Source organism: Chrysemys picta, chromosome 9, assembly GCF_011386835.1.
Source record: "Chrysemys picta bellii isolate R12L10 chromosome 9, ASM1138683v2, whole genome shotgun sequence".
Classification (NCBI taxonomy): Eukaryota; Metazoa; Chordata; order Testudines; family Emydidae; genus Chrysemys; species Chrysemys picta.
The window spans coordinates 34924304-34935012 of NC_088799.1; positions in this window are offsets into that span (position 1 = coordinate 34924304).

Genomic DNA, 10709 nt, shown 5'->3' on the forward strand with positions numbered 1-10709 from the left:
TTGCTTGGGCTGTCCACTGGGGTGGAGTGGGAGGGTGCACAGAGCCTCACCCGCCCACGTTCTTGGGAGTCTGGGTGAGGAGGCTATGGCACATGATGAGGGGCGAGGGCGGTCATACAGGGGCTTCAGTGGCACTCTGTGATCCTGCTGCCGTTCCTGAAGCTCCACCAGATGCCAGAGCATGTCCGTTTGATCACGCTGCAGCCCCAGCATTGCAGCCTGCCACCTCTCATCTCGAGCATCCCTCATGGCCTCACATTCACTGGTATCTTTCCTGTACTTTGATACCGTGTTCTTCCACTCATTCAGATGAGCTCTTTCATCGCGGGTCGATTGCATGATTTCCGAGAACATGTCGTCTCGCGTGCATTTTTTTCACCGCCTTATCTGAGATAGCCTTCGGGATGGAGGAGGGAGGCTTGAAAAATTTGCAGCTGTGGGAGGGAGGGAAAAAAGGGAGAGAAGTATTTAAAAGATACATTTTACAGAACAATGCTTATACTTTTTCACGGTGAAAAACACTATTCACATTACATAGGACATGTGATTTCGGTTCAAGGTCGCATTTTGCACCTTAATATTGAGTGCCTGCGGCTTTGGTGTTAGAGACCACAGACGCAGGTCTGGGCAACAGAATTCGGCTTGCATGCGGCCATGGTAAGCCATTGTCTTTCGGCTTCTGCAACCTTCCTAAAAGCAGCGCCCTCCTTTCCCACATACCAAGCAAAGCCCATTGAGTGCTGCAGTTTTCCTGTTAACGTGCAGCAGCAGAAACCAAACTAACCAATCCAATTCTCTGGGATGATCGCTTTATCCCTCCCCCCACCGCGTGGCTGGTATCAGGGAAGATCCCTGCAGAAACCAAACTAACCCCCCCCCCATCCAATTCTCTGGGATGATTGCTTTACCCCTCCCCCCACCGCGTGGCTGGTATCAGGGAAGATCCCTGCTAGCCAAACGTGAAAAGCTCAGCACCAATCCCCCCTCCTCCTCCCCGCTTGGCTAACTACAGGGAAGGATTTCTTTTCAGCCACAGGCAAACAGCCCAGTAGGAACAGCCACCTCTGTCCCCTTCATTAAATTCCCGTATTTCAACCAGGTTACCATGAACGATATCACTCTTCTGAAGATAACACAGCGAGATAAAGAACAGATGTTGCTTGAATGCCAGCAAACACCGGGACCATACGCTGCCAGGCTTTGTCATGCAATGATACCAGATTACTTGCTACTAGCATGGCGTGGTCAAGTGTCCTACCATGGAGGACAGAATAAGGCTGCAATGCCCAGAAACCTTCTGCAAAGGCTTTTGGAGTACCTCCAGGAGAGCTTCATGAGATGTCCCTGGAGGATTTCCGCTCCATCCCCAGACATGTTAACAGACTTTTCCAGTAGCTGTACTGGCCACGAATGCATCCCAAGTCCTCAGGGCAAATTAATCATTAAAAAACGCTTGCTTTTAAACCATGTTTTATATTTACAAAGGTACACTCTCCAGAGGTCCCTTCCATGGCCTCATTGTCTGGGATACCACCTTGGGAGGGTTGGGAGGGTACTTCAGTCAGGCTGAGAAAAAGATCCTGGCTGTTGGGCAGAACGGAGTGCTGTGTGCTCTCCACAAGCTCCTCCTCCTCCTCCTCCTCCTCCTCATCTTCCCTGTCAGCAGAATCCTCAGGCATGGCTGAGATTACCTCCTCCTCGGAATCCACAGTCAGAGGTGGGGTAGTGATGGCGGCCCCCCTAGAATTGCATGCAGCTCAGCGTAGAAGCGGCATGTCTGCAGCTCTGACCCAGGGCGACCATTTGCCTCCTTTGTTTTTTGATAGGCTTGTCTGAGCTCCTTAACTTTCATGCGACACTGATATGAGTCCCTATTGTGGCCTCTCTCCATCATGCCCTTGGAGATTTTTTCAAATCTTTTGGCATTTCGTCTTTTGGAACGTAGTTCTGCTAGCACGGAATCCTCTTCCCATATAGCGATCAGACCCAGTACCTCCCGTACGGTCCATGCTGGTGCTCTTTTTCGATTCTCAGACTGCATGGTTACCTGTGCTGATGAGCTCTGCGTGGTCACCTGTGCTCTCCACGCTGGGCAAACAGGAAATGAAATTCAAAAGTTCGCAGGGCTTTTCCTGTCTACCTGGCCAGTGCATCCGAGTTCAGATTGCTGTCCAGAGCGGTCACAATGGTGCACTGTGGGATAGCTCCCGGAGGCCAATACCGTCAAATTTCATCCACGCTAACCCTAATTCGAACCGGCAATGTCGATTTCGGCGCTACTCTCCTCGTCGGAGAGAAGTACAGAAATCGATTTTAAGACCCCTTTATGTTGAAGTAAATGGCTTCGTTGTGTGGACGAGTGGAGGGTTAATTTGATTTAACGCTGTTAAATTCGTCCTAAACTCATAGTGTAGACCAAGCCTCAGAAAAAAGGAGAACAAGAGGCAGAAATTTTGCAATACAAGCTTTTGAGCAGAACATACCACTTACGTGTACAGATGCTGATAGCTGGAAACAGGCACATGCCAAATATAAAGCTTTGAGTTTTACCATTGGGAACAGAGTTAAGCTAATGTTGAGAAATTTTGGAATCCCATTCTTTAAACCCTCCCTATTTCCCTTGATTTATCAAAGCTCTTAAGCAGTTTGATGAATAGGCTTACCCTAATGGGCCAGGAGCCAAAGTTTGCCAACCCCTGAAATATAGGGTTGGCTTATGAAAGGGTCATACAGTTTTTGCTATTTTTACCTAACTATCTTGGGGGGTTGGCTTATAAACGAACGGGCTAATGAACAAGTATATACGGTACTTAGATTCCTAAAGTTAAGCAAATGTTTAAGTACTTTGATGAACTGGGGACCATAGACCTTACTGTCATGAATAGTTAAACTTTCTATTTACTTTACTGGGAACACTCAGGGCCGGTGCTACCATTTAGGCAAACTAGGCGGTTGCCTAGGGCGCCAAGATTTGGGGGTGCCAAAAAGCGGTGCCCCCAATTTTTTTTTACAGCGTTCCTACGCCCCCCCTCCCCGAGCATGCGGTCGCTGCTCCACTTCTCCCATCTCCCAGGCTTGTGGCACCAATCAGCTGTTTGACGCCGCAAGCCTGGAAGGGGAGGAGAATTAGAGGGGGGGGCGGTGTGCTCGGGGAGGAGCGGAGCAGAGGTGAGCTGGGGTGGGGAGCTGCCGCACGGCTCCTCGGGCCGAGGGGGGGGGGGGAGCTGCCGCGGGGGTGCCTCAGGGCGGGGAGCTGCCGCAGGGCTCCCCACCCCAGCTCACCTCTGCTACGCCCCCTCCCCGAGCATGCCGTCACTGCTCCACTTCTCCCGCCTCCCAAGCTTGTGGCGCCAATCAGCTGTTTGGCACCGCAAGCCTGGGAGGGGAAGAGAATTAGAGCGGGGGCGGTGTGCTCGGGGAGGAGGCGGAGCAGAGGTGAGCTAGGGTGGGGAGCTGCCGCACGGCTCCCCGGGGGGGGGAAGCTGCCGCGGGGGGGGCACCTCAGGGCAGATGGGGGGCCGGGGAGCTGCCGCAGGGCTGGCGGCGGCCGCAAGTGGCAGTAACTTAATCGGGGGAAGATGTGTAGTGTACTGAGAACTGTGCTGGAATTGCAAACTATTGCTCTAAGGGTTTATCTCAGGGGTGGGCAAACTTTTTGGCCCGAGGGCCATATCTGGGAATAGAAATTGTATGGCGGGCCATGAACGCTCACTAAATTGGCGTTGGAGAGTGGGAGGGAGTGAGAGCTCCTGAGTGGGGCCAGAAATGAGGAGTTCAGGGTGCACAAGGGGGCTCTGGGCTGGGGTGGGTGAATGGGGGGGGGAATGAGGTCTCCAGCTGGGGGTGCAGGCTCTGGGGTGGGGCTAGGGATGAGGAGTTTGGGGTGTAGGAGGGTGCTCTGGGCTGGGACCTAGGGGTTCGGAGGGTGGGAGGGAGATCGGGGTGAGGTGCGGGGGGAGACTCAGGGGTGCAGGCTCTGGGTGGTGCTCAAGTGGCTCCCAGAAGCAGTGGCATGTCCCTTCTACGGCTCCTAGGCAGAGGTCCAGCCAGGCAGCTCTGCACACTACCCTGTCTGCAGGCACTGCCCCTGCAGCTCCCATTGGCTGCAGTTCCCGGCCAATGGGAGCTGTGGGGGCAGCTTGCAGAGTGGAGCCCCCTGGCTGCCCCTACATGTAGGAGCCATAGGGGAGCCATGCCGCTGCTTCTGGGAGCCGCGTGGTGTGGCCCCTGATCCTGCTCCCTGGGTGGAGCACTGGAGCAGGGCAAGCCCCAGACCCCACTCCCCAGTGGGAGCTTGAGGGCCGGATTAAAATGGCTGGTGGGCCGGATGCGGCCTGCGGGCTGTACTTTGCCCACCTCTGGTTTAGCCACACTGCAATTAAAAACCCACAGCTGGTCTGTGCCAGTTGACAGAGGCTTGCGGGGCTCAGGCTAAGGGGCTGTTTAATTGCCGTGTAGACATTCGAGCTCGGGCTGGAGCTGCAGTCTGCGCTCTAAGACCCTGCGAGGTGGAGGGTCCTCAACCTCAGGCTGCAGCCTGAGCCTGAATGTCTACATTACAATTAAATAGCTCCACAGCGGGAGTCAGCTGGCATGGGCCAGTCATGGGTGTCTAATTGCAGTGTAGACACACTCAAAGAGCAGCGGGTGTGGGAGGGGTTCTGGGTCCTGCTTGTAGGCTAAAGCAGGGGTTCTCAACCTTTTCTTTCTGAGGCCCCCCCAACATGTTATAAAAACTCCATGGCCCACCTGTGTCACAACAACTGTTTTTCTGCATATAAAAGCCAGGGCTGGCGGTAGGGGGTAGCAAGCAGGGCAATTGCTGTGGGCCCCACACCACAGGGGCCCCACAAAGCTAAGCTGCTCAGACTTCAGCTGCTGTCCTGAGTGGTGGGGCTCAGGGCGGTGGGGCTTCAGCTTTCTGTCTTAGGCCCCAGTGAGTCTAATGCTGGCCCTGTTTGTTGGGTCCCCGGGCCCTGAAACCTGCTTGCAGTTCCCTAAGGCAGGAGTTCTTAACCTTCTTCTGTCTGAGCCCCCTCCCCAAACATGCTATAAAAACTCCATGGCCCACCTGTGTCACAATAACTGGTAGCAAGTTGGGCAGTTGCCCGGGGTCCCATTCCACCAGGGTCCCCACAAAGCTATATTGATCAGGCTTTGGCTTCAGCCCCCGATGGTGGGACTCAGGGCCCCAGGCTTCAGCCCCATGCAGTGGGGCTTCGGATTTCTGCCCCGGACCCTAGCGAGTCTAATGCTGGCCCTACTTGGCAGCCCTCCTGAAACCTGCTCATGGTCCCCGAGGGGGGCCCAGACCCCTGGTTGAGAACCACTGCTGTAAGGGGCCTTGGACTCTTGGTTGAGAACTGCTGGGCTAAATGGCACTGGACTAGCAAAGAGTGGGAGTGGGAGCACAGTCTGTCTGGAAAGAGCCTGCTTAAAGCTAGATGGGGTGTGTTTTGCCTCTCTGCCTGAGGGATTTGCCAGGATTTTTCTCTCTATTTGGGTTCTTGGGTGTTCTGAATTCTAACCTGAATTCTGAATTCATAACATTGTGTTATGTTGCCACCTTCCTGCAAGAGTATTTCAGTTTTTATCTAATTTCTCTGTGTGTATACTGTGAACATAACAAGAAGGAGGCTCAGGATGCATGTTTAGAAGCTCTATAGTATGTGGCAATGGAGCAAGTACAAGGTTCCTTCCTAGCCTTCTTGCACCCCATTACATAAACTCCCTTACTTCTGTAGCTGCTCCACGGATTGTCTTTTGGTGGCTTGGTGCACAGACTGTGTAGGCTTCCCCACAGGACTAACTCATGTGCACAATGTGTTTTGTATATACCAAGCTTCACTCAAAGGTGGATTTGTAGGGTCAGATTATAAACCCAGGAAGAGGGCAGCATTTTAAAAGAAAGACTCTTCTTGTTTACAACAGATTTAATCTCTGTGTTTTTTCACCGTGACAGCAATATAAGGGTTTGTTAGACGACAGCTAGAAACTGTTATTAGTGTCATCAGTAAGGATGATAACATATCTATGTTGTTAGCTTTGACCATTTGTTCTGTGATGTCACATGCATAATAAATCAAGAGACATAACTGGTTAGCTGGAAGGGTGGGAGCACAATGACTCAGCACACTGCGTCAGTGGCAGGCACCAAGGTCTTTTCCTCAGGGATTAGTGATTATATCAAGAAAGTAAAATAATATAACATGATCAGCAGTAAACAGAAAAATTCCCCAGCTGGGGCTTCTCACCCATTCTTATGACCTTTGGATGTCAGCCCTACCTTCCCCAAAGCAGCCTCCTTCCTTTGTCTCCCAAACAGCCATTCCTTTGGCCCTTTCATTGAGTAGCAGTGACTGGAAAGGGGCAGCTGTGCTGGAGTTGATTGCTTGTTCACCAGCTAAACAGATGTTAACCCCTCCATCCCCTCACAGAGGGCTCCTTTGCCTTGAAATCAATCTGGCAAGTCAGGGGGAAACCTCAGGCTGCAAGAGTCTGAAGACTTCCTTCTTCTTCCAGTGACTTTAAAGGTATTTGGAGGGGGCATTAAAATAAGGCTAATCAAAATTCATACTTACAGATGTAAGCTCATTATTGGCATGGTTTACAAAGCACCTTTCCATGCCCTCCCATGTAAAACCTCACACAAATGGTGAGGTGTACTATGTATAAGGTTTTGTTCTGTCTACTTTTTCTTAACATTTGGGTATTGACTGCTACAGAAGGCAGGAGACAAAGACTTCTTAGATAGACCAATCAAACCCATGGTCTGATGCAATATGGAAAAGCCTGTGTTAAGACTGCCTTTTGTCACCTTTTTTTGCTGGTGAAAATAGTGCAGCTCTTAAAAAGATGGCAAACTGGTGTAATCTGAAGAAGCTGAAAGCATTCTGCACTACAAAAATTTGTCTTCCCACAATTTTTGATGAAGCAAATAGAAGATTTTCCAGTTCTAGCACTGAATATTATGCTGGGCTATCAGGAAATGTTATTAATCCAATTAAATTAGATGATAAACACCTGAATTGCTTTTTTATTGCTCATGTATGTTTCAGCTGTTAAAAGGCAGACAAGGTACTAACTAGGAGGGTGAGAGTTAGCGTTGAATTCTTGAGTCTATGGTGTGGGATGGGAATAACAGGTGGAATATTTCAAAACTTTAGTATGTTAGCCCAGGGGTCGGCAACCTCGGGCACGCGGCTCGCCAGGGTAAGCACCCTGGTGGGCCAGGTCAGTTTGTTTACCTGCCGCGTCGGCAGGTTCGGCCGATTGCGGCTCCCACTGGCCGCGGTTCGCCGTCCCAGGCCAATGGGGGTGGCGGGAAGCGGCGCGGGCAAGGGATGTGCTGGCCACGGCTTCCTGCCACCCCTATTGGCCTGGGATGGCGAACCGCGGCCAGTGGGAGCCGCGATCGGCCGAACCTGCCGACGCGGCAGGTAAACAAACTGGCCCGGCCCACCAGGGTGCTTACCCTGGCGAGCTGCGTGCCCGAGGTTGCCGACCCGTGTTAGCCTATGAAACTGCTTTTTAGAACCGATAAAATGGACTGAGACCGAGGAGGTAAGACTAAACTGAGGGTAATACCAGTTATCTATGTTAGGCAGGAAGAAAGCATTGACTTCATCACGCTTGTTTAATGAGCGGAACTTCTTACTATATTACCAGCTCCAAGTGTTCAGGACTCAGGCATAAAAAAAAAATCAGAAGACTGTCTTAAAAATCGTAAGGGATTTTTAAAATTAAAAAATGTTTTTTTTAACCTTTTGAGTTCACATTTTCAAGTTTTCTCTGAAACCACAAAAGCTGGAAATTTACATTTTAAAAGAACGAAGGCTGAAATTCCCATGTAATCACTTGACTCCAGGAGCTGGGGCTTTAAAGAAAATATCAGCTATCAAACAGTTGGCCCCATAAATCTTGCTAGCATTTTTTAAACTTCAAAACTAGCTCTGTAGAGGACAGAAATTCCATTTTGCGACAGATTTTGAAATTTAGTTTCATTCCAAATCAGAACAAAACCCAATTTTGAAACTCTCCAATTTTTTTTTTAAAAAGTGTTTTGACAAAAGATTTAATTTTGACTTTTTTATTCTATAAAATTAGAAAATTCAAAATGAAAAGTAGTGACCCTTTTATTTATTGTTTCTGTGATTTATTGGTGCTCCTTGCAGTGGCAATGTCTTTGGCTGCCAAAATCAGAGCAAGTTGCATCTTCAGAATAGGGGTATGTACAGAGCAGAGGTTGTGATAATGAATGGTTTAAGGTGCAGCACCAGCAACTCTTGAGATCAGACATAACTTGTTAAAAGTGCACAAAGTACTGTGCGCAACAGCAATTTATTCATTTTAGATGCCCAGCCAGGACTTCAATACAAGAGAAAGTATCTTCCCTTTTTTAAAATAAAGTCAGCTTAATAATATGGTGAGAGAAAGGAAGGAGAGTTCTCATGGTTACATATAAGGAGAGATGAATCACAATCAGAATATTTGATCTTAGGGATGAATTTCTGATTCCAAACAGCAAAACTCCCTACTGACTTCAGTGGAGTCAAGATTTCACCACTGATATTCAATCCACTTTATATATTTATAAATTGACTTAAATCCACACTAATGTATATTTGCATGTTAAATATCAATAGAAAGTTCAAGGCAGGGTATTATTTATTAAAGAAACTGGAAAAGAACCAACACAGAATACTGTGCTTTAGGCAAATTTGATTGTTAAAATACAGATGACACTGAATATTGCAGGTTATGTATACAAGAAATTATTACTGTGACCTGATGTATTAATTGTAACTGTATTATAATCCTTACTAAATGTGAGGTTTGAAAGAGTTAAGAAAGTGCAGTATAAAGAAAAATGTAACAAGTTGACTAATTAGGTGATTTTAACAGATTATATATTTCCGTGAGTGCTAAGTATCTAACACATCCTTAGTTCATGCCAAGTTAATTTAGTGGCCATGATAATTTCCACAATGAACATCAGTGATAATGGAATTGGATTGCAGTAATGGACTGTATTGATTTTTTTAAAGTGACATATATGTTTTAGAAGCTGCTTGATTTACTATCTTCTCGGCCTGTCCCATGAGAAATTATATGAGGGAGGATACATTGGCTGAATGCGAGCTATGCAGTTGTGCTGAATATATGCAATCAGAATTTTTGCCAGCTAGTTACATGGCTCCTTCCATCCATGGAAGTAATCCTACACCCATGGAAGCCAGTGGCAAAATTCCCACTGACTTCAGTCATGCACAATCACTCCTGTAATCTCCATTTTCAGAGGAAATGAGCATTTTTATCAGACTCTGTAGAAACTGACAAGGGTCTTTTGAAAAAGTGTTTTAAAGATATTTCCCCCTAGATATTTGTTATGGCCTGATTTCAGCAAAACACTTAAGCATATGATTAATTTAAAGCATGTGAATTATCCCAGTCCTATAAAGCATTTAAGCACATGCTAGTCCCACTAAACTAAATACATTAGGTATGTGCTTAACTGCTTTGCTGAATTGCAGTCTAGCTCAGACTCTTGGAAGCTGAAAACTAATATTTTTTTTTTAACCAGAAACCCTCTTTTCAGTCATCATATATTCACACTCTAGTCTGTTATGACAGGGTTATTTTGGGTGCTGAGCTATTGACCCACATAATACAGCATTGTAACATTTGATTTGAAAAGGGGGGCGGGGAATGTAAAGCTCTTGCTTTCCAAACATTAGCTACCTGTGAAATAATACATAATGGGGTGGTGTGGGCTTAAGCTTTTATTAACATGAGTTTGGGATAGCTTTTACTAGACCTGAGTTACTGCAAATTATGACAAACTCATAAAACCAATGAAATCTTTAAAAAAAAAAAAAAAACACACACCACCACTGGGTATTCTGTATATACCCTGGGTCCTACCCAACTTCTGTCTAAATGAATGGAAAGACTCCTATTAACCTGAATAGGAACTGGATCCGGCGTATGAGTCCTACTGTCTCAGAGGAAAAGAAAAATAACATTTTGGAAACCTCAATTACCAGAGCAGCCTTTCTAGACATAATAATGTTAGTTTTAAAGTACATCATCTCGGGATCTTCCAGAGCTAGAAACAATAACCTGTTGGAAACTTAGGCTTCCCTGGCTTTCCAATGGCCTAACTCTTACAATGTTAGTTCTCACCTTAAACCAGGGGTCGGCAACTTTTCAGAAGTGGTGTGCCGAGTCTTCATTTATTCACTCTAATTTAAGGTTTCACGTGCCAGTAATATTTTAACGTTTTTAGAAGGTCTCTTTCTATAAGTCTATAATATATAACGAACCTATTGTTGTATGTAAAGTAAATAAGGTTTTTTAAATGTTTAAGAAACTTCATTTAAAATTAAACTAAAGTGCAGAGCCCCCGGACCGGTGGCCAGGACCCGGGCAGTGTGAGTGCCACTGAAAATCAGCTCGCATGCTGCCTTCGGCACACGTGCAATAGGTTGCCTATCCCTGCCTTAAACCATCACTGGTCCAGGGCTAAAAATTGCTTACCCTACATCTCAGATCAGTGTAACTGTTTTTCTGAAGAGTAAAGGAAGCCTCACTTCACCAGGTTGTTTGAAAAAGACATACACATGTGGCATATGAAACACTGCAAAGCCAATTGAAACGTTCTTGCTTTAATATCTTCATTTTGTTTGTTTCATTCCTTAAATCCTCTG